General features: G+C 44.7%; 1 long non-coding RNA gene across 1 annotated transcript; it reads right to left on the reverse strand.

Moving 5' to 3' along the window:
• Positions 1–326: 326 nt before the first annotated feature.
• LOC310672411 lies at positions 327–23590 on the reverse strand. Its single transcript, XR_014508543.1, has 4 exons — positions 23003–23590; positions 21649–21735; positions 6607–6699; positions 327–652 (listed from the first exon to the last, which is right to left on the reverse strand). It is a non-coding gene; the product is annotated as an uncharacterized lncRNA (long non-coding RNA).
• Positions 23591–24791: the final 1201 nt, after the last annotated feature.

Below are 24791 nucleotides of genomic sequence, written 5' to 3' on the forward strand. Positions count from 1 at the left end.
CCCAGTGTATAGCGGAGGGCCCTGGTTCTCCTGCTGCATGGTCATGAAATGGTTACTACTATACTGTACGGACTTATAGAATAGCTTAGCTGATGGAACAGAGCAAAGATTGCTATTCATACTCAGGAGCATCATCACCTGTTAGACAATAGAGATATCCCTCACTCATGCTTTGTACAATGGTTAGCTCAGTCCTGACCACACAGGTGCTACCTGAAGCCCTTCTGAATTGGGAAGTAGTCCACCTGTCTTTGCATATGGTCCTCCCATAGCAGGCAGCTGGAAAGATACTGAGCCTGGCTGTGAGTCAAACGGGGATGATCTGCTTGCAGGAACGTGAAATTGTTTAATTTGCAGGCATTCATACAGGTAAGTGCAAAATAATATATTCCTCTCATTAACCAGTCCAACTGAATTTAAACTTGCTATGTCACTTAAATCAATTCATGGAGAAAACAAAAGTGATGTTAGAGGCTAGGAGAGAGAGACAGAGACAGAGAGACAGAATGCACTCACTAAAGATTCATAATAAGCACCAGACCTTTCATACACATTTAAATGCTTGAACTAGATTGAACTGTATCTTGCAGACTTGCAGGCTCCAGACATGGCTTCATGTTTCCAGTCTTGTCTCCAGTAGTTTCAAGTATACCTACAAAATTAAGAGAACATGAAGACATAGAACTCCTTCCATAATACAAACAGCAGGGGAAAGTCAGCGTGAAAATGAAATACTAGAATGGGTATTAAAATCTCATCAGATGTTAAAAGTATGGGGAAATAAAAAGATCTTCCCCTGATGCCAAACAGGCAATAACTTGGGTATCACTCAAGGCTTATTGGGAAGAGAGTTCTGTAGACCAGGGGGGCATCATAGCCAGAGGCAGATTTAGGAGAGTGTGACCAGTTCAGCTGCACTGGGTGCGGAACCTTGCGGGTGCTGCAACTATGGATTACAATGAAGCGATATAGGTGGAGGGGCACCAAATTTTGGCATCACACAGAACACTGCTGAAATTTGAGACCCCGAGATTTTTGCCACTGCCACAGGGAAGGCCTTCTTTATTAATCTGGTGCCGGCTAGCAATCTAGTGACAGTGTTTTGCAGTAGCTTTAGTTCCCAAACAGTCTCCAAAGTCATTCCCACACACAGTACATTGCAGTAGTCTAGCTAGGGGAGCTGTTGCTTGAGGAATTCAGTTTGTGAATTCCAGTATGAACCAAGTTGATCTGTTCCTCCTGGACTAATGTGCCAATCAGAACTTGATATCCACTGGCATTCGCATTTTTCAAATGTTACAATGCTGCTCTTGGGTTAGAAAAAAACCCCTGAATACATTTAGAGCAAAATCCTGCAGCCCCTCTCCATCATCGCTATCTTTTTTGCCTTGGGCAAAAGAGATAGTGGAAATGCTGACTCCAGTCAACAATCTGTTGGCTGCTGGTAACCCAGGCTCCCTACCACTTACCTGCTTAAACTGGAACTATAGCCGAAGGCAGGATTTCACAATCTTAAAACATGTCTCACTCCCCTAAAGATTTTGAGAGGCTCTTTCAAATGCACCCCCACCCCCCAATTCTTTAAAGAGGCCTCTGCTGTTTTCTTATCTACTCTCCTATTCCTGGGGATCAGGATGAAACTGGGATATGTCTGCAGTGTGAGGTTTTAAAGATATAGTGGTCCTGTGGCATTTGATGATCTCCACTATCTCTTCAAGCTGTTACTCAGCCTCAGTTTGCCTCATCAGACCAATGTCGTTTTGTGCTTCTTCTTGTAAAGACATTTCAAGACATTTTCCACAGTAACTGTGCAGTTTTTACTCATTTGTTTTGCAAGCAAGATTCCTAAGGAAGTGTTTCCATTGAAGAGACGCTTTCTCAGCATCAAACCACAGTTATTCGTTCACAGGAAAATCGTGGTTCTCCTCCAAGTAGAACGCCCATTGTTATTTTACTGCTAATACTGTGCAGAATATGATTGTGTAAGTGTCACAGGCAGGCGTGTTGCTAACTACTGAAAAGGATTTGGGACACGGTTGCATAAAATATGCTGATTCATATGTATGCATTTATATGTATGCATTTATATGTATGCATTTGTATATATGCAAGTTTAGGTTCACTTTCAGAAGGAAAACAAACAAATGTTAGCTCTTGCTGTCAAGGTTTTGAGCTATAGGGTGGCAACAGGATTTTCTAGGCCCAGTACTTTGCCTGCAGATTGGACTCTATTCCTCAATGAGTTCTGAGCAGTGGTTGTGGCTTCCCACTGTACATATTTTATCCATAATAATAATAATAATAATAATAATAAATTTTATTTGTATCCCGCCCTCCCCAGCCAACGCCGGGCTCAGAGCGGCTAACATCATATAAATAAGACAATATGCATAATACAATATACAGCATGCAAATAAAATAACATTCAACATTCATTAAAATAATGTAGAATAATATTAAATATCAGCATTTCAAAATTAAACAGACATCCACTCAACAGTTACAATAAGTAATTTCTAAACTCCAATCAATAAAACAACAGCAAACCACAGTACACAACATAACACAATACAAAATGAGAAGCAGAGACCGGAGGGTGGAGCAAGGCAAGTGGAAAGAGGCCTTGCCTGATGAAGTTTCTCCCTCACAGTTCTTCCTCCAGGCAGTTTCCTTATGAAGAATCCCAGGGCCAGGGGTTGGGGCAAGGCAGGAGGAAGAAGGCCTTGCCTGATGAATTCTCTCCCCTCACAACAACCCTAAGAGGTAGGTTAGGCTGCAAGGAAGTAACCAGCCCACCATCACACAGTAAGCTTCATGGTCACTCAACAAGCTTCTCTATCACAAGCCCCTCCCCAGTTGCTGCACTGCCTTCGAACAAATAAAGGTAACAGATGGTTGGCATCTTACCAACACTGCACTTTGTGGCATGCTCAGTTGCCCTGTAAGCAAAGTCCGCTTGCTTATTTGTTTGTTTGTTTGTTTGTTTTAAAGGGGGAGGGGCAACAGATCCAGGACCTGGTGCAAAAAACCCAGGGCTCAGGCCCCTGGACAGTGCCTAATGGTAAGTGACACAAATTCCCCCTCATGCTTGCATCGTTTTGTGATCTTTGAGTGCTGTGTTCTCTTACTATAGCATTCTAATGTGTTCATCTCACCCTTTTAGAGAAGTGGTGACTGCCACTCCCTGGGGCAAGGCCCTGCTATTTCAGTTTTTGTTTTTTAAATATTTTGGGAGGTAGCCAACTCAGCCATTCCACTGGTGCAAGCACTTTTGGCTATGCAACCAAACTTCCCCTCCCTCCCCTCTCAACCCTGTGCCCTCTAAATCTGCTGCAGAGGGTTGGGGAAAACTCCACAACAGATCTAAAAGTGTGGGGGGGGGGATTTCTGCTGTGCTTGCACTAGTGAAAGTGTTTGGCTGGATACTGCCCATTGCATTTAGTTCTTTGGATGCCAAAAATGTATCTTTCTGATACTGCAGCACACTACTGCCCTGATTTCACTGAAAACAAAAAGCGCTGAAGAGCTAATTCCCTTGCAACGAGATTGCCACAAGGCCATTCATTAGGTGGGAATGGAATATCATGATGGTTGTACCAGGCTACATTAGCATACTGTAGAGCACTAGAAGTTTTCTAAGATTCAAAATGCAACAGTAATTAGAAATCCATTCCCCCACAAGTCCAATTACGCCACGGGTGAAGTGATGTTATTCGGAAATGTAATTTTTGTACTTAAATACAGTGGTACCTCGGGTAAAGTACTTAATTCGTTCCGGAGGTCCGTACTTAACCTGAAACTGTTCTTAACCTGAAGCACCATTTTAGCAGAAAATGAGCAGATCACAGAAACTAGGTGGTATCTGTGGTATCTGTCTGTGGGTTGGTAAATAACTCAGTTGTGAAATTGCTGGTCTTTTAACAAAAATATGTAATTTGTCTCAAAGACTGGGGACAAATAGTGACAAGTGAGCAAATGATACCAATTTCCCCCCCACCCAAAAAAAAGTTTATGTGGAAACAATTCCCCTGGAACCTCAAATGCTACTCTTTACTATGTTATTAGGGCAGCTGGATTTTACATGCAGTTGTTTGTAGTAATACCCCCATGGCTTAAAACAGGGATTTGAAATGGCCAATTATGGTGCTGGAGAAGACTCTTGAGAGTCCCATGGACTGCAAGAAGATCAAACCTATCCATTCTTAAGGAAATCAGTCCTGAGTGCTCACTGGAAGGACAGATCGTGAAGCTGAGGCTCCAATAGCTGAGGCTCAAGAATACTTGGCTAGTTTAGATGTATTCAAGTCTCCAGGGCCAGATGAACTGCATCCAAGAGTATTAAAAGAACTGGCAGATGTGATCTCAGAACCACTGGCAGTCATCTTTGAGAATTCCTGGAGAACAGGCGAAGTCCCGGCAGACTGGAGGAGGGCAAATGTTGTCCCTATTTTCAAAAAGGGGAAAAGAGAGGACCCAAATAATTACCGCCCAGTCAGTCTAACATCAATACCAGGGAAGATTCTGGAGCAGATTATTAAGCAAACAATCTGTGAGCACCTCGAAAGGAATGCTGTGATCACCAATAGTCAGCATGGATTTCTGAAAAATAAGTCATGTCAGACTAACCTGATCTCATTTTTTGACAGAATTACAAGCCTGGTAGATGAAGGGAACGCAGTGGATGTAGTCTACCTTGATTTCAGCAAGGCATTTGACAAGGTGCCCCATGATATTCTTGTAAAGAAGCTGGTAAAATGCGGTCTTGACTATGCTACCACTCAGTGGATTTGTAACTGGCTGACTGACCGGACCCAAAGGGTGCTCATCAATGGTTCCTCTTCATCCTGGAGAAGAGTGACTAGTGGGGTGCCACAGGGTTCTGTCTTGGGCCCGGTCTTATTCAACATCTTTATCAACGACTTGGATGATGGACTCAAGGGCATCCTGATCAAATTTGCAGATGACACCAAACTGGGAGGGGTGGCTAACACCCCAGAAGACAGGATCACACTTCAAAACGACCTTGACAGATTAGAGAACTGGGCCAAAACAAACAAGATGAATTTTAACAGGGAGAAATGTAAAGTATTGCACTTGGGCAAAAAAAATGAGAGGCACAAATACAAGATGGGTGACACCTGGCTTGAGAGCAGTACATGTGAAAAGGATCTAGGAGTCTTGGTTGACCACAAACTTAACATGAGCCAACAGTGTGACGCGGCAGCTAAAAAAGCCAATGCAATTCTGGGCTGCATCAATAGGAGTATAGCATCTAGATCAAGGGAAGTTATAGTGCCACTGTATTCTGCTCTGGTCAGACCTCACCTGGAGTACTGTGTCCAGTTCTGGGCACCACAGTTCAAGAAGGACACTGACAAACTAGAACGTGTACAGAGGAGGGCAACCAAAATGGTCAAAGGCCTGGAAACAATGCCTTATGAGGATCGGCTAAGGGAGCTGGGCATGTTTAGCCTGGAGAAGAGGAGGTTAAGGGGTGATATGATAGCCATGTTCAAATATATAAAAGGATGTCACATAGAGGAGGGAGGAAGGTTGTTTTCTGCTGCTCCAGAGAAGCGGACACGGAGCAATGGATCCAAACTACAAGAAAGAAGATTCCACCTAAACATTAGGAAGAACTTCCTGACAGTAAGAGCTGTTCGACAGTGGAATTTGCTGCCAAGGAGTGTGGTGGAGTCTCCTTCTTTGGAGGTCTTTAAGCAGAGGCTTGACAACCATATGTCAGGAGTGCTCTGATGGTGTTTCCTGCTTGGCAGGGGGTTGGACTCGATGACCCTTGTGGTCTCTTCCAACTCTATGATTCTATGAATACTTTGGCTACCTTATGGCCACTCCCTGGAAAAGACCCTGATGTTGGGAAAGATGGAGGGCACAAGGAGAAGGGGACGACAGAGGACGAGATGGTTGGATAGTGTTCTCGAAGCTACCAGCATGAGTTTGACCAAACTGCGGGAGGCAGTGGAAGACAGGAGTGACTGGCGTGCTCTGGTCCATGAGGTCACGAAGAGTCGGACACGACTAAACGACTAAACAACAACAACAAGGCAAAGGGGCATCAGTGTGATGTGGAGGTCAACTAATCCAAGATGAGCAGTGAGTATTTCAGATTGCTTCTGGCCTTGACAGCACAATCTCCCTCCTTCCCTCCCTTGTGTTTGCTTATCCACTGTCCTCCTTCCATGTTTGGCATCCATTCTTTGTACTTCCATTTTACCCATGCCACCATTCCCCTTCTCCTCCATTTCAGTTTCTTTTCTGAAGTCTGTTTAAAACAGGAATGGAGAACCTGAGAACAAGGAGCCAAATGTGCCCCAAAGCCTTTCTATTTGGTCCCCCGGACTCTGCCCAGGCCATATCATCCACTTGCCCTGTTCCACGCCCTGCTTACTGCTTTTGCCAGGCTGGAATGTATTCTTGAACTGTATTAATGTGTCTTTCTTGCCTGGATGGAGGCTGGAGATATGTAGGCATGTGAGTGGCTGCAAAGAAACCTCTTTGCATGACTGGAATGCAGCTTACTATAGAAAGGTAAGAGTCACATCTATTGCGTCCCCATTTTTGCCTCTGGTCTTGCCCATCACTAACCTGTAAGCCCTGGAAGATTTCTCCCAAGGAAATGTGAGCCTTTAGGGTGGAAAAATGTTCCACATCCCTGATCCAAAACACTGCCAGAAGTCCCTGTAAAGTATAAACAGCACTGGCTTGAATGCATTTCCTACAATACAGCAAAACAGCCAGCAAAATTATACATACATAATTTTCTTTGTATGCTGCCTTTCCACAGTTCAAACCATGCTCAAGGCAGGTTGCAACATGAAATACACACAACTGCAACATAATAAATGTAGTCATAAACAATAATTAAACATAAAAAATAAACTGAATAATGTCCACATAAATCACAAGATCTAAAATAAAGATACAAAAAGATACCTTCCCCGCCCCACGTAACAGCCGCCCTAGCCCCATAGTCTGTTCAGCAGCCTCAATTTTGTAGCTTGCATCACTCAGGACCCCGCCCTTTCCGGCCAAGTGGAAAAAAGGCCTGCAGGGCAGAAGGAGCAGGTCTTCCAGGACTTACAGCCAAAATTATTATGATCTTGTAGCTTCACCAACACTACTGTCGCTCTGTCTGCATCGCTATTGGATCTGACCTGCTCTCTACTGCAGTTCTAAGAACATTTTGTACAACAAATGTAAAAGCCCCATCGAGACCGTTGTGTTCAAAGAGAAGAGCGCAAGTATGAAAGGATGTCCTAAACATAGGACCTTGGGGGCAGGGCTTGCATACATTCCCCTGTTCCTGTTTTAAACCTCACATGTTCAGATGAATGCCTGAACATAATAGCCTGCTGCTGGAGCAGGCCAGTGGCCCATTTAGTCCAGCATCCTGTTCTCACAGTGGCCAACCAGATGCCTGTGGGAAGCCTGCAATCAGAACCAGAGTGCAACAGCACTCTCCTCTTCTGTGGTTTCCAGCAGCGGGTATTTGGAAGAATTACTGCTGCTAGGAATAGAGGGAGAAGAGGAAAAGGGCTTATGCTGAGCCACATTCTGGGTCTCTGTGATTCTCAGAGTTCCAATTCAGCAGCAAAGAGCGGTTTTTCCCAGGGGAAAGCAAATGGAAGTGTGGAAGTGATAGTTAAGTCTCAAAAACAGGCAAAATTCCGTGAGTCTCCACAGTAAAAATAAAAATGGCCAAAGCATTTTCAGAATCAGCTAATAAGTCATCACCAGGCCTAAATGCATTACACCTGGCTTACATATGAACCTTCAAGAAGAAGAACTACCAATGAAGGAAGATTGGCAGAAGAAATTGATGGAACATGTGGAAATGGTGAAACTGACAGGCAAGATCAGAAACCAAGAAGATCAAGTATTTGTTAGAAACTGGAGTAAATTTGTAGTTTACTTTAAAAAACCACTGTAAACAGTTAAAATAATTGGTAGCGTTGTAATGACATTTGTAATGTGAAATTGATTATGATAATTAGGGATATACAATAGTTGGATAAAGCAAAAGATGCAGAAAACTTAAACTTTTAATATAAGAACCCATTGGAGTTATGGGAGGGAGTCCAAAGAGAACCCTGTAATTTAATGTTTGAATAGCTTAAAGTGTATAAAAATCTAATTAAAAAATTATGGGGGGGGGAATACATATGAGCCTTCACGTCCTTCAGTGATGAACTGCACAAAGTCCAAAGCAGTGGTAAAATCTGTGGTGGGACAACCCAAAGCTTTACAGGTAGAGTGTCTACTCTGTGGACTATATTGCTCAAGGCAACTTGCTTCAACCAAAGTCTCAGATTCATAAGAGGCCATGCAGTCCTCCCTACATTTAGGCCTTCAGGAAACTTTTTTTTAAAGAACTCAAGTGTATCTATACAGTGGTACCTCAGGTTACATAATAATAACAACAACAACAACAACAACAACAACAACAATTTATTTATACCCTGCCCATCTGGCTGAGTTTCCCCAGCCACTCTGGGTGGCTCCCAATCGAGTGTTAAAAACAATACAGCATTAAATATTTAAAAACTTCCCTAAACAGGGCTGCCTTCAGATGTCTTTTAAAGATAGGATAGCTGCTTATTTCCTTCACATCTGAAGGGAGGGCATTCCACAGGGCGGGCACCACTACTGAAAAGGCCCTCTGTCTGGTTCCCTGTAACCTGACTTCTCGCAATGAGGGAACCGCCAGAAGGCCCTCGGCGCTGGATCTCAGTGTCCAGGCTGAACGATGGGGGGTGGAGACGCTCCTTCAGGTATACAGGACTTTAAGAACTTTGCTTCAGGATGAGAACAGAAATCATGCAGTGGCAGCAGGAGGCCCCATTAGCTAAAGTGGTGCTTCAGGTTAAGAACAGTTTCAGGTTAAGAATGGACCTCCAGAACGAATTAAGTACATAACCAGAGGTACCACTATATACATTTTTGGATAATTGTTTTCTTCTGTATCTTTTAAGAGATTTGGCTCTTATTTAAAATATATATTTTACCTTCTGGCCTTAATTGTAAATCAAAAGTGCCCAAGCATCTCCAGTTATTCCCGCCCCCCCAATCTGGGTTCCCATGTGCCCTCCTTTACAGAGGACAAACCTCTATTTGAAGGGCTGTCAGAGGGCAGTCTTCTGACGGAAAGATTCCTCTCTGTGAAGCACTACCAATCCAAGTCCAGTTTAAAGATACAGAGAACCCAAAAAAGCAAAAGCAGGTGGAACCTTCAAGCTGTTTGTCAACAGGCAACAGCTGGCAGCAGACTGAGCAGGCACACAGGTCAACTGAATACTGTCTTACCCACTATGGTGAATGAGATGTATTTCTATTTAAATTACGGTAAGATAATGAAAACTTTATTGAGATCTGTGTCCTTGTTTTCTTTTGGTTATGTAGTTCCTCTTCTTTAGTGATGCATAAGTCATCAACCTAACAAGCATAAGCCGAGTACTGTGATACACCATAACATTGCAACAGGTGGCTTGGCAGCAAAGCATACATTGAGCTGGTGGGCATAAAGCAGCAATGAGTGAACGGGGCAAAGTTTAATCTGCAATAGGCATGTCTGTGTGTGTATATAGCAGTGGTGGCAGGGCAGGCCCAATACACCAACACCATACACACACGCACATCCCTGCCCAAGACAAGCTACATACACTAGCTAGGGTGAGCCAATTTAATTTGGCACCTGTGTCAGAAAACGCTACAAACACATCTCAGCCACCCACATTGAAATCTTGTATTAAGGTTTATAAGAAAGGAGGAATGCTGAGCATGACGTCCTACTCACTGTAAAACAACAACACACCAGACAAAGGGAGAGAAAGATTATAAACAAAATGAAGGATTCAAAATTAATCTGATGAAAAACACTGTCTTTAAAGAGAAATCTATTGTTGCTAACTAGCAAGGTTCATTTCCTGCCAAACAAAATTGTTCTGATTTTCGGTAGGAGTTTTTTGTTGGGCCAGCTGCTTAAGAATTATCCAGAGTTGAATTGACCTGCTCCTTGCAAACATCAGGAGTACCTTGGCACCTGGTGACATCATGTGGTCACTTGTGGTAGTGCACAAAGTGTTAACTAGCCATTCCTTTCAGACTCCCCTCTCCCTTCTCTGATCATAGTCCTGTCTTCCTGGTAGGATTGGGCCAAAGGTCACTGTAGCTTAGTACTTTGCTTCCATCCATGATAGGGTATGTGGTGGATAACCATACTCCATTTGTCCTCAGTATCTGGCACCCTGAACATGGAGGTACTGTTTAGCAGTTATGACCAACAGCCACTGATAGCCTTATCCTTCCTGAATTTACCTGTTCTCTTTTAAAGCCATCTAAGCCACTGCCTATCACCATAGCTTATAGCTAAGAACATAAGATGGGCCTGCTGGATCAGGTCTAATCCAGCAACCTGTTAACACGGTGGCCAGCCAGATGCCTATATGCTAAGTTACATAGGTTAAAGTAGAAACTCTTCTAAAATGGCAAAGCATTGCTGCAGGAAATGGTGTGGGTACATTTCCCCTCCCAGACTTTGTGGTACTATTCTGGAAAGTACTAAAGGGAATTTATAAGCATATAATTTATAAATTAAGTATTTTTAAAAGTTTCTCGGATACTGTGAGGGAGAAGGTTACTAAGGCTGCAGAGCCATGTTACACATACTTCTAATGGCGGTGCTAGCAAATGGGGGGGCAGTGCCGTAGGGAGCAAAAGTTAGCAGTGTTGCCCCCTCACCCTAAAGGCAATTTTTAAAAGGCTTCAAATAGGTTGGTGTTTGGGTGAATACAATACTTTGAAAATAATTAAGGAGTTGTCCTTTTTCTTTATACCGCCCTGTTAGTTTAAAATTAAAGCACAGGCATTTAAAAAATCACTTTGGTAGTCAGGATATTGTATTGTAAGATGATACTAATGATAACACAAGACCATGGAAAGCAGGAAATCAAGGCAGATTAAAAATCTCCAACACACTAACACACTTCTAGCTTCTTGGATGTATACAGCTGACGACATCCCTAATCTGCCCAAGCGCTTCCACCCACATAGCCTACGAACTGCAAAGCAAAGTGGGAGACCAGGGTATGGGGAAGTTTCTGTAAGCAGGCCACCCTCTTGGTCTGCTTTGCCCACCTGTTGGCCCTGCCTTGTGCAGTGTGTCCTAGGTAGGAGACAGTGGTAGCCAGCAAGTTAAAAGGTGGGCCCTTCTCCCATTGCACGCTGGGCACCCCAATGGTATTTGTAGAAATGGAGTGCCTGATCTCACTGTAGCTGCTCCCTGGGCATTTTGGCAAGCAGAGGTGGAGAGGTAAGAGGAAGGGGTCAGCAGTGGCTGTATAAGTGACAAGAAAGGAGGATAGGATGGAAAAAAGAGGAAGAAGGAGAGGTGGGACTGCTTGCTTGCTTGCTTGCTTGCCTGCCTGCCTAGCTTTGGGCCCTGCTGCACCTTAGAACAAGGACTGCTGGGCTTTGGCAAGGCTAGGCAAGGTGAAAGGGGCAGGAGAGGATTGGTCTGATAGCTGAAACTGGGCTGGGCTGCAGCCGGTGGCAGACCTACATTTTGGTGGCGCAGAAGCTGTTATGGGGGCCTTATGTACGCAGCTTCACAAACTCTGCCAGTCAGCTGACTTGTGGAATTTGTGAAGCCAGGTACAATGGACAAAGCCCTGTGCATTGCACCCCCAAGGACCCGATGGTAAGAGTCCATAGCTTCTGCAGTTTAAAAGCTACGTGTGTGCGGTCATGCCTCTCAAAATTAAGTAACCGCTGAAGCCTTGAAGAGAGTTGCTTTGTTCTTATTCTCTCAACGCAGAAAGACTACTGCCAAAGAGCTGACAACATATACGGCATCCAGAAGGGATGAATCAAACCGAGATACAATCCCACACTGACTCCTGCACTCAGGAGAGATTCCCATGGCTTGTCATGGGAAAGAAGCAGTGAATAGACAGTGGAAAAGTTGTCATGCCAGCAGCACATTAGGAAGCAGAAAACAGATGGAGCGAAAAAAGAAACCAAGTTCCTCAGATGAAGAATACTGCCGTCACTGTTTAGAAGTTAGTCTTCCCAGACAGTTCCTAATACACTCAACATTTCTTTCTACTTGCCACCCCCTAGCAAGCATCGTGTCCATTAAGAACCTTGTCAATTATCACATAGATTGCCAAACGATTAGTTTGTTTTGTTCAATTAGCTTCTCTACCATTTTGTCTTTGGCAGAGTACATATGGAAAGTAACCACCAAATCTACCAGTTCTGTGAGAGTTTCTGTGTCTCCTCCTGGATATGCTGAACTCTCCAGCATAGTTCCCAAGCAATCTAAGCTGCCGTGTCAGATGGACACACATGATGTGTTCTACAAAGACCAGATGGTACAAGCCACACTGCTAGCTGCTCCATTAGACACCTACTGTAGGGACCACAGGTTTACATGTACATCCATCAGTATGAAAAGAAAAGGCATCATATTTTGTTTCTACTAATATCAGTCTTCAAGTAAGAGAACCAGGCAGAGGGCCTTCTCGGTAGTGGCGCCCGCCCTGTGGAACGCCCTCCCATCAGATGTCAAAGCGATAAACAACTACCTGACACTCAGAAGACATCTGAAGGCAGCCCTGTTCAGGGAAGTTTTTAATATGTGACATCTTAGGGTATTTTTTATCTTTGTTGGAAGCCGCCTGGCTGGGGAAACCCAGCCAGATGGGCGGGGTACAAATAAATAATAATAATAATAATAATAATAATAATAATAATAATAATAATAATTATAGAACAAATTCTGAGTCCTAGCACCTATCTAGCTATCCTTTCCTCTCCCCCTGGCATAAAATCAGCTATACATTACTTCAGAAACTCCCAGGGGCAGGGCGAGTAGCCCATGGGGGCGGGGTGAGCTGGGGGCTGGGGCGGGGCATGCTGTGAGGAGCCTCCAAGGAGTCTGCCTGCTGCCTCCCCCTCAGCTATAGGGCAGCTGAGGGGGAGGCAGTAGGCAGATGCAAACCCCACACTGCCATTTTGGGCAGTGCAGAGCCTGCAGGCGCCCAAGCCACTGTGTCACTCCCAGGCGTTAAGTACCAACCCCTGCAGTGTGGCACCCAGTACACCCCACCCCCAGTCCTTCCCCAGCTATGCCTCTGATGCTGAGTGCTTAACAGCAGAAGATCTCTACTCCTCATCTACAACTCTTGTTTGTAGACCCTATGCAGCACCTCTCAGGACTTAATCACAAGATGCATCATGGATTCACAAGAAGTGTGATTTCATTAGCCTACAGCCAAAAAGAAAAACCACACTGAATATGTCTAGATCTTGCCTTTCCTCCAAGCGGCTAGAAGTGATGTACATGCACCATTTTATCCGTACAACAAACTGGGAGCAGGGGTATTTGGGGGCACAAACCCATGCCACACATGTACATAATATTTGCACAATAATAATAGGAGGAGGAATTCAACATCACACTAAGGGGATAGTTCCAAAGGAGTGATCTCCCCTCTCCTCCCTGCTTGCACCGTTGTGGAGGTTCTCCCAACCCCCCTAAGAGCCAACTTTGGGGGTTGCATGGGGCACGTGTGGAGGGAAGAAGCCCCATTGCACAAACAAAGCTGAAGGGGCTTTTCAGTTTTGAAAAAAAAGTTGAGTAAAGGGAGATAAGATGGTGTGAGAAAGTGGACAGGGACTTTTTCGCCCTCTCTTACAATACTAGAAACTCAGGACCATCCACTGAAGTTGAATGCTGGAATATTCCGGACAGACAAAAGAAAGCACTTCTTCACACAGCACATACCCAAACCATTGAATTTGGTCCCACAAGATGTAGTGATAGCAGCCAAATCAGATGGCTTTAAAAGATGATCAGAAAACTTCATGGAAGAAGCGGCTATCACTGGCAACTCCCCACCACAGCTATGTTCTTCCTTCACTGTTGGAGGCAGTAATGCGACTGAATGCCAATTGCTGGGGGCAGAAATGGGGAGAGTGTCATTGCACTCAGGGCCTGCTCACAAGCTCACCTGGCTGGCTGCTGGGAGAATAGGATGCTGGACTAGATGGGCCTTTGGCTTGATCCAGCAGGGTTCTTCTTAAATGTATTTTTTCAGTGGTCCTCATCTTCTTGAGAGAGTAGATCAGTCAAGAACCAGACCGAACCCATTTGAACCCTGGTCCCCAGATCCTTGTCCAGCACAAGGAGCAATACAATAATGACACATGGTTTTCCAAGACAAGGACCAAGGAGAGAAAAATAATGTAAGGAACCGCAATAAAATATTTACAAATTTAGATACAGCTGCTATTTTACCAGAAACCGTAAGAGGGCAGTGTAAACAAAGAAATGCCACAAGAAAGAATTTCCAGGGACGTGTAAGTGCTTGGTAGATTGGCTTTCCCAAAAGCTAATTTTATGGTTTGCAGGCTTTTAAAAGAAAAGTATGCAATTCTTAGCCAGAATTTCAGGCCTGTTCTACCTCTTGTTTCTCTGGAAATCTGTCTATGCCAAAATAATTCCTGTCTGTTGGGTGAATCTATGCAGTGTTTCTCAAGTATTATTTTTAACTCGGCTCACTTCAAAACTTTCACTGCTTTCTAGTTCCTCAGCACTATTATCTGTTGCATGGGTGAATATCCATAGATCCTTGTATGTAGTTATGTGTATATAGCTACATGCATGCAACCATCAGCTGCATCCAATGACATGAGAATCAGGGCAATAATCTGATATATGCATAACTGCAGAATATCTCTGAACCTCTTTTACCTTTTACAGATACACTCCAGGAAACATTAAGAGCACAGCAGATTGTCCTAAACTTGCTTCTTCCCAAATCACATTTGGAGTCAAGAAGTAAGGTGTGCTCTGGTCCATGGGGTCACGAAGAGTCGGACACGACTAAACAACAACAAGGATGGGATCATGCACACAAATCCAATAGGATGTTCACTGTCAGAAGGTGATCAGTCTACCTGGGTCTTGGTTAGTAGGGAAAGATCCATGGCATACCCCAGGGTCCCATCTCCTCTGAAACTCTGATCCTCCTTCCACTTCTCGCCCCTCCCCAAAAGGCGGACATCTCACAAGTTTGAGAATTATTTCTATAAAGCACCAAATATAATGGGCAGTAGGCACTTTCAGAAGAGCAATTCCCCTGGCATGCCTGAGCAGATAAATTAATACCTCTTTGGGCAACAGCAAATGTCTATCTCACGTATGATTCCCGGATGGACTACATTTGGTTAGTGCACATACACCAACACAAAGTCATTCCTGGGAAGACATTTGAACCTATTTTCCTAAGGTTTTCTAAGAGCTTTGCTGAATCTGACCTTTTGTCAGTTCTGAACTGCCTACCAATCAGTTTCACCGGATAACTCATTTTATTTTTTCCTGAGAACTAGCTTCACTCTTTCAATAACACTCGCAATGGTATAAGCCTCTGTCATATCCTTCTTCTCTTGCCTCTTTTCTAAACTAAAGAGACCCAGACCCACATATTGTAATCTTTCCTTATATGAGAGTTGCTTCAATTGCTTAATCTCTTGGTTTGCCTCTTTCTGCACCTTCCTAAAGCTACAATTTCCTTTTTGAGGGAAGGCAATGTAAACCACACACAATATTCTAAATCAGGTTTGGGGAGCCTTTTTCTGCCCAAGGCCACATTCGCCTCTTGGCAAGCTTCTGGGGGCCACATCCCAGTGGTGGGTGGGGACGGAAGCAAAAATGGGGATAGTAATCAGTGTGAATTTTACCTTTTTCCACCCTGGCTTATCCATCCCGATAAGCCAGAGGCCTTTTCCAAGTTCACAGACACATCCCAACCATGCAAAAACACTTGGGGTGTGAAGCAGTGGTGTTGCCTGCAGAGAGTTCCTAAGCCCAGGGAGTGTTCTTAGGGCCAGACAGAGAGGCTAGGAGGGGTGCATTTGGCTCCCAAGCCTGTTAGAAGGCTTTGTCAGCAGCTTTTTGGAAATCCAAGTATATAATTATTTATACTTTCAGTTCTGTAAGTGAAATATACTCAGAGTCGCAAAGTGATTTCATGCTCTTTATTCAGCTCATAGTGGTGAGGAGGAATGAATGAATGTCCCCTCAAAGTATCTGCCTTATATACATTATTTACACAATGGGCTGCACATGATTGGCTAATTCCGGAATTCTACTGTAAGCCAATCAGGTTGTGGATTCACTTCTATCTGGAGCATGATTGGGTGGTTCCTGCCAACCAATCATACTGCTGCATTGTTCTAGGACCAATCAGACTGCTGCATTCTGAATCCTATTGTTCTAGGACCAATCAGACTGCTGGAGTTTGGATCCTATTCAACTCAGTACATAACAGTAAGGTTGGTTGTAAGTTTACAGGAACCACACTGATTTGTTCTTAGCAAGGCCTTTTCTGTCTTGAACAACTCTACCTTTAGTAATGCTTACTTCCAAGGTACCCATTTACCCCAAAAATGAAGAGGTATATACCAAATGCACAAAAAGAAAGGAATAATCCTCCAGCTGTACAGAAATCCATTAACTGAACCCACTATATTTTGAATACAAATCCTTCCTCAGAGATATTCTTAGGCACAATCAGCTTGAGTCTCCCAATTCTGTTTGCCAGGTTTGTGCTCTAAATATATAGATATTGCTCATTCAAGCAAGAATGCACTTTAAAATATTACTTGTGAAATTAAATGTGAGTAACAGCTTTGACTTCCAGGACTAGATAACTATACAGTGGTACTTCGGGTTACATACGCTTCAGGTTACAGACGCTTCAGGTTACAGACTCCACTAACCCAGAAATAGTACCTCGGGTTAAGAACTTTGCTTCAGGATGAGAACAGAAATCGAGCAGCAGCGGCACGGTGGCAGCGGGAGGCCCCATTAGCTAAAGTGGTACCTCAGGCTAAGAACAGTTTCAGGTTAAGAACAGACCTCCAGAACAAATTATGTTCTTAACCCGAGGTACCACTGTATTTCCCAATGAATTGACACTAACATGTACTAGAATTACTGATCTCCCCCATCCATCAACTGCGCTATTGGCTTTTACCAATATAGTGTGTGATGTCTGCCGTGTTAACATTCACAACAGCCCCATCTCTCCTTGCTTCTAATTAACCTCCCACAATAAAACTCCACTCCCATCTTCCAAGAATGTGGAAACTGGGGCATCCTAGAATCCTGCTGTTGGACTCCAGCTCTTTCATCAGCTCCCTGGCTAGTGGAAGATGGAAATTATTGTCCAACAATATCTGGAGGACCACAGGTGCCCCATCCCTGTCCTCACTATGTCTGTATGCTTATTGTCTACAGTAGCAATAACGGGACTTCTCTGTCAAGTCCCTGAAAGTCTCACCAACTACCTCTCTCAGTGTATCCAGGTTATTTACTTTTGCCTCAAAGGAACAAGCCTTTTCCTAATAGCTAAAATCTCAGTGCACTAAGCAAACACTCCACCATACATTTTCTGCCAAACACTGGGTAACCAGTGCTAGGAACCCTGCTAACTTTCTACCAAGTGAATTGTCTTTGGCAAGGTTTAGAAATATTTTTGTTGGTTACAAAATCTCCATTCCCCATGTTTCCTTACTCTATTGTCAGGCTCTTCCAGGAGTCTAGTTATCTGTTTCATTGTACGTAGCTCTTATCAGGTTTCACCTTTGGACTTTATAAACACTGCAGAAAGGGCTGGCCCAATATATTTTTCCACCTAAGGACAAGATGGTACATATCCCCATGCCATGTACACTAGCCAACCAGACTAGCAATTGAGTTTTGTTTCAACATTGCAATGAGACAGTGAGCATCTTCTGGGGGCAACACGTTAGTTTGGGGGGGGTGGAGGTCTGGTCATACAGCACACACAGGTCTGTCCATTCTGCACCCCTCAGCAACTCCTGTGTGAGGCAGCTACCTCATTCTGCCTAAAAGTAAGACTGACCTTGACTACATTCATTTCCTCTAAAACCCCAGGAGGAGTCCATCTCTCGCAAGACTTGAGAAATTTGGCTATGGCTAGCTATTTCAGCACTTGGACTAAAAAGATTTGTTCTGGTTTCATTTTATTTAAGCTTCAGATGGCCTGGTTTTTACACTGAGAGGTGGAGGGTATATCTGTTTGAAATTAAAGTCAGAGGTCTAATTAGTTCTCTCACACTATTGCCTCAAGTGCCCTCAGCAGAATTCCAATCTGGGGTGAATACTTGGATCTTAGAGCACTATTTGTCTTTGCCCTAGGCTTTCATATTTTACCTTTCAATATTCTTGGCATCTCTATACATCCAAGTTAAAAATAAACATATCCATCATATCTCTCTCTCCAGTTTCTGTTTTCTGTACTCATATATAGGCTGATATTATTTGTTCAATTGCACCAATGGAATGCATTTTTTGAGAGATTTCACACATGCAGAAAAATAGTCTCACAGTCCTTAGCAATATTACTGAGTATCAAAGCTAAACACATAAGTTTTAGGATTGATTTCTCAGATCATGAAAACTTCCAATCTCATTGACAATACTTTTGCTTCTGTCAACAACTAAAATCTCATTGCCAGTTGTGGTTAGCTTTGATGACTCACCAGATGAATAAAATAAATCTTAGGAGGTAAATAATATCGTTCTTGAGCTCAATAGACCGCTAATCAAATATTGTATTACAATTGATAATGCAATGCACTTGATGTATATTTGTTATGGACTTGTGGGTTCCCTGACTCCCACTAGATTCTGGGGTGTTTGGGGTTTAATCAGTGCTTTGAGAATTAAGATGGGTTGATAAATGTTGCATTTAGAAGTGTAAAAATGCAGGCTAATCCTGTTTTTCCCAGAAAAAGGTATTACCTGGGAGAGAAGCTATTAAATGGAATGAAGGCTAATGACAGCCGGTCATCAGCCCATGGGGGGAGCTATCAATGGGGAGAAGACTGTGATATAGGGAACGGGGCCCTCCTTCAACTGTTTGTGCTAGTGGGCAGAGAAAGAAAAAAAATAGGGTTTCATCCTGGATGATGGAGGCTGAAGAAAAATTGTTTTTGCAAGACGTTTGAAAAGCAGGGGAGAAGTGAGCGAGAGCTCTTGGCGAGCGGGCTGGTACAAGATGGGAGAAGAGACAGAGATGGCTATTTGGCTGCCTTTGAATCCAACACTATGCTTCTATAGGAAGCAAGCCCCCCCCCCCCCATGTGAATGTTGGAAAACCCTCTACTGTAGACTCAGGCTGTATATACAGTATGTAAAAATATACAATATATCATAAAGACACTGCAGTCTCCATTGTGCCTAATTTCCAAAGGAAATACAAATCCTGTGTGAGTGCCAAGACCCCTGGAATCACACCACTCAGAGATTGTGGTGGCATGGAACAATATATACCAAACACAGCTTTGATTATTATTAAGGTACTTGGCTTTCTCTTCACATCTGGGAGTCCCACTGCTGTGGGATGCTGAAGAATGCATCAATTTGTTTGCCTCATTGTTGGACCCACTGTTCTCATGCACTCCCTTTCCAGATTCCCAATAGATTTCATGCAAAGCACAGTTTAAGCCACTGTCTATGGGTAAGATAGCTCCATAATGCCCCATATGCTCCATAAAGTATCAAACCTTTGATCCAGCCACCATTAACCATTGATGGACAATCATGCTGAGTGAGAATAAATAGTAAGGTGTTCATATAGCAGCTAAAGCAGGGAAGAGAGAAATGGCAGAGTATCCATCATAACCTTGAATGTTAATAAATTAGGTTATAGAAGAGGAGAGTCCTACAGATTTCAAGTCAAGACGCCAGATTTATATAGGTCCCTCTTCTGCTGCATCTGCAGAATCCAGAAAGAATTGGGAGTGGTAAGCATGCATGGCATTTTTTCCATTTGGAATAGAAGCTTATTGCCTCCCTGCATGCTGGCAAAAGAAAAATAAACCTGCCTTTGCATGACTGTTGCATAAGGAGGAGGAGCTGGGTTTTCTCTCAACCTCACAAAGATTACCACTTTCTCTCTGTGTGTGCTATTTATCTACACACAAAGAGAAAGAGGTATCTCTCCTCCTCCTTTAAAGCAACATTTGAGCTTTGCCACGCAACATTTTACCAGTGATTAATACTGAGAAAGTCAACATAGAGTTCTTACTTTCTAACATCTGCACATACACTTTTATGCTTCATTATTTAAAAGCAAGTTTTAACAAGACAGTCACGAGTCATTCAGGTTTACGTGCCAAACACAAATTTTAGCAACAAAGCCCTTTGGAGTAACTACCATTCCTTCTGGCACCACCTAACATGAAACCTGCAAAGTCAAGTATTCAGTTTGGTTTTAACAGAAGGGTTTGGGTTTTCGGTTTTGTTGTTTTTCTTTGCATCTCTTATATTGGCCCAATATGTGCAATATATTAACACTCCTTGAGGGACATTGATGGAACCTTCAACTTTGGCCAGCTTCAATCACTACTGAACCTTAACATAATCTGGCCAAAATAAACACAGATGGAATCTGCTCCTCCTCCCTGCCTCTTACACAATATTATTCTTGGCCCTCCTAAAGCAGGGATCTTTTAAGAGCTGCTCCTAGGAGCTCTGTAAGCAATAATCTGAAAAAAGGAAATTGCCATTTCTGGCAACAACAAAAACATCTTTTTACCACTAAATAAATTTAAACTGTTTCTCAAGCCAATTACTTTGGAGTAATCCTACAGCAGCCTATTGGAAACTCATATTTAGGGATGTAACACTATACTCAGGTTCTGCAGACTGAGAGGCTTATGATCTTGTGGAAGCCCCCTTACACTGGCAGGATATGACATACCCTGCTGGTCTGACAGATATACTAGTGGAACATTCAAAATACACCAATGGAACACTCCACTGGCAGAGCTGTTCCACCTGCGAAGATATGCCACCAGAGTGGCGAAAACAGGGTGAAATTATGTGCGAGACAGAGGTGATAGGGGAAAGAATTACACTTGTGTCAAATTCTATGCCCACCCAAGGCCACAGAAATGCCCCTGTCTAGGCTCCAGTCAGGGAGCTTCTCTAAGGAAACTCTCTCTCATTGAGTTCAATGAGGGATATATATATATATAAAGGTGCTGCCCTGACCCTGGTATGACAGAGTATAGAATGTGGTATAAGTCAGGCTTCCCGGTGTTTTTGACTACAGCTTCTATCATCCCTGAGCATTGACTGGCTGGCTGGGAATGATGGGCATTAGAAGTCCAACAACATCTGGAGAGAACCAAGTTGGACAAGGCTGGTGTTAACTCACTACACAATGATAGCATACTACAACCACCAGTATATAAACCCCACAACAACCAGTATATTATAAATTCTCCCACACTTGAAAGTTTGGTAATGGGGAATTAAGAGGGAAAGGCACTTGGCACAACAGGAGAGCAATTTGCACCAAAGATGGGTACTTCACAAGACAGTTGCCTCCTGAACACACTTGGAAATTTGCACACATTGCTAACACTTTTCAAGTGCTCCATGGACAAAAATGTTGGGGAGCTGCTCCTCTAGACCAAGGCTTGCAACACTTGAGCAGACAAAGCTGAGAAGTAGTGAGGCTTTACCAATCTTCTTTACAGGGAAACATAGGAACTGTGCTAATATAAAATAGAATTGCTTGTTACCTATTTCTTTTTTCCAGGCTAGGCTCCTACACCTTCAGTTGTTGCATTACAGGCAGAAATTTCACGTCATCTTTTCTCATCAGGCCCCTGCAGAGAGGGTAAATGTTTAACCTGTTGAACTCTGCCCATCATGCATATTGTTGTGAGGCTTTTGGAAAGGAGATTAAGCTGTAGACCTGAGTGTCTTCCAATTCCTGGATCCAGCAAGGATTAAAATCTTGCGAAGGATTCAATTGTTGGAATAGCCAACAACTTCTTGGTGAGTTAATAGACCCCTAAGTAGGGGTCCTTAGGGCCACAAAGGAAGTGGCTCTGTGCAAGAAGACAAATGGGTGTCTGTCTGTTCATACCCCTCCCCGGATCTGGTAGTTAGAAGAACAAAACCAGAGCTGAGGTGTGTGAGTTAGAAACAAGAAGCAGGCTGGACTGCTGAGAGACAAAGTCATTTCTGATTTCTGGCATGGGAGAAACAATACCCTTTTGGGGTGTTAATGCTGTGACACCCTCCATCCTTGGCTCAAGTTGTATACATGTGTATATAAACCATATATCCTAAAGACACCACAGTCTCCACTGTCTCTCATTCCAAGGAAACCAAACCCTGAATATCCAGGGTAAGTGCACTGCTCAGAGATTGGGGTGGCATAAAACAAAATGTTAGAGGAACCCTGACTGAAGAAAAACAAAAACAAGCAACCTAGGGATGCTCACCTGGAGGCAAAAGGAGTTGACATGTACAGTCACTGCTTGGATGTACAGTGGTACCTCGGGTTAAGTACTTAATTTGTTCCGGAGGTCCATTCTTAACCTGAAACTGTTCTTAACCTAAAGCACCACTTTAGCTAATGGGGCCTCCTGCTGCCGCTGCGCTGCCAGAGCACGATTTCTGTTCTCATTCTGAAGCAAAGTTCTTAAACTGAAGCACTATTTCTGGGTTAGTGGAGTCTGTAACCTGAAGTGTATGTAACCCGAGGTACCACTGTACTGAGATATTGTGGGTGGGGGCTTTAAATGGGTTTCTGAGGTGAAAAGCTGCCTTATTGGGGAATTCGTATTCGACGAGGAGAGGTCTATCTGCCCAGAATGCAAGGAACAGCTCCTCTATTCACCTCGCTATTACCCCCTCTGGGTAAAACAGGGCGCTGAGCAGGGCGGCGGCGGCGGCGGGCATTATTTTGTTTTTATTCTAACAGGCAACGGCCTGAGCAGCGGCAGCAACAAAAGAGCCATTCCTCTTTTCGCCAGCACTCCTCCTTTCGTGGCCTCCGGGGCCGCTCCATAAAGGGCTTGGCAAACCCAGTCACCTCGCCTTTCTCTCTCTCTCTCTCTTTCCCTGCCTCCCTCCCCGCCTCACCCCGCGGGCGGATTGTTCCCTTTGCTCTCCCGCCGCCGGGCTGGGCCGGGCCAGGCCAGGCCAGGCCTCGAGCCAGCAGCCGCCGAGGGAAGGAAGCGCCTTTTATGGCGCGCGAGGAAGGGCCATGTATGGCGCGCAGGGCAGGAAGCGCCATGTATGGGCAAGGCAGTTCCTGCTTGGAACCAAACGAGGGCTGCTTCCGCTCAGCTTTGGCTCGGCGGCTGGGATCGGATGACGGGAACGGCTCGTCTCGCTGCTCTCGCGGCTCGGAGGCTGGCAAAAGCCGAGAGAGGCGGCTTCCCTCCTGCGCTTGGCTTCCACGGAGGGAGCCAGGCAGCTCCCGCCAAGCAGCGGCGCTTGCTTGCTGGGGGTTGGCTTCCCAGGCGCGGGAGGCTGCCCGGGAGTGGGGGCTCCTCCAGCGGCGGCGGCTGCTACTACTACCAGCATGGCCTACTAGCGTGCTCCTTCTCTCTCCCCCACTCTCTCCCTGCGCCTGGGCCGGCTCCAAGAGTGACGCAAGGCCTTTCCTGTCACTTAATGGTCAGCGCCGAAGCAGGGCTTTAAATTACAAGCAGCTGCTGGCGAACTGAGCCAAAACAGATTCTCCCCCGCTGACTGGCCCCGTCGGGAGAGCGCGCCAGCTTCCAGGGCGCGCAGGAATCCGGTGTCCTCGCGGCGAAAACCGTGTGAACCGACCGAGCCTGGGTTAAAAAAAAAAGGAAAAACAGAAAAAGTCTCCGGATCCATCCATCCCTCGCTGCAGACAGACCGAGTCAGCACCTTCCCCCTCATCCGCTCCCGCTGCGGCCGTCTAATAAAATCCTCCACTTGGCAGCTGGGAGCTCCGCGCTTGCCAAGGAAGCGGGGATTCCCAGAGTCGGCTAGGAAGAAACGTGGAGGGCGCGTTTTAAAGGGCGCGCAGCACCCTTTCGACGGTGGGTTGGCGGGGCAGCCGGCTCTGTGCTGCTCGCACGGGGAAGGCTCGCTCCTGGACCCAGAGAGGCGCAGGAGGGGCAGCGCCCACCCAAACGATGGGCAGCTCGCTTGCATTTTAAGTACTTCCGAGTATAACCCAGTGCAGATGCCTTAAGTGCCTATCAGCATACAGTCCCAGCTGATCAGACGCTCCCCCACAATCATGTATTGGGGAGGGGGGCTTCTCCCTTTTTTTTCTCCGCGCGCGTTTTAGTCGTGGGTCTAATCCTAGTGAGTTATGATGCATTCAGAAAGCTGGGATTTCTGATGGGTTAGCTCAGCATAAAAGGAGGTGAGCTCCTGGATACGTCATTTCACATCCCTATTTGCAGCTCTGCCGCAGGTTTGCAGGCTCATAGCTACCTTCAAAACTCACTTGGATTACAAAACCAATATAAAGCGCCCAGCTCTCCTCTCAGCCCCTCTGTGCAGCCTTGGACCTCAAGAAAGCTCATACCTAGAAGAGTACCCAGATATGCGAGATAAACACAGGGGGATTTGGGGGGATCTTCCCACTTTCCAGTTCTGTGGTATATAAATGGGTCTCAGCGACTACTGCAGCTAAATGATTTCATTTCTAAAGGTGCCTGCAGTTGAAAACGTGCCTCTTTGTTATACCCTCTGTCCAAGAAACCCATCTCCATAACCCCAGATACGTGGGGTCTGGTTGTGGTGACTCGCTGGTGGGAGAAAGGCATTCTGCACATGCTTCAAGCCACCTTTTCTTTTATAGCGCCAAGGCTGAGTAGGCTGCAGGAGTGAGTCCTATTAAGACTAGGAGGACGGTATAATAGACTGGAAATACGCATTAGCT

Source organism: Podarcis tiliguerta (genome assembly GCF_965153285.1).
Source record: "Podarcis tiliguerta genome assembly, chromosome: 2".
NCBI lineage: Eukaryota > Metazoa > Chordata > Lepidosauria > Squamata > Lacertidae > Podarcis > Podarcis tiliguerta.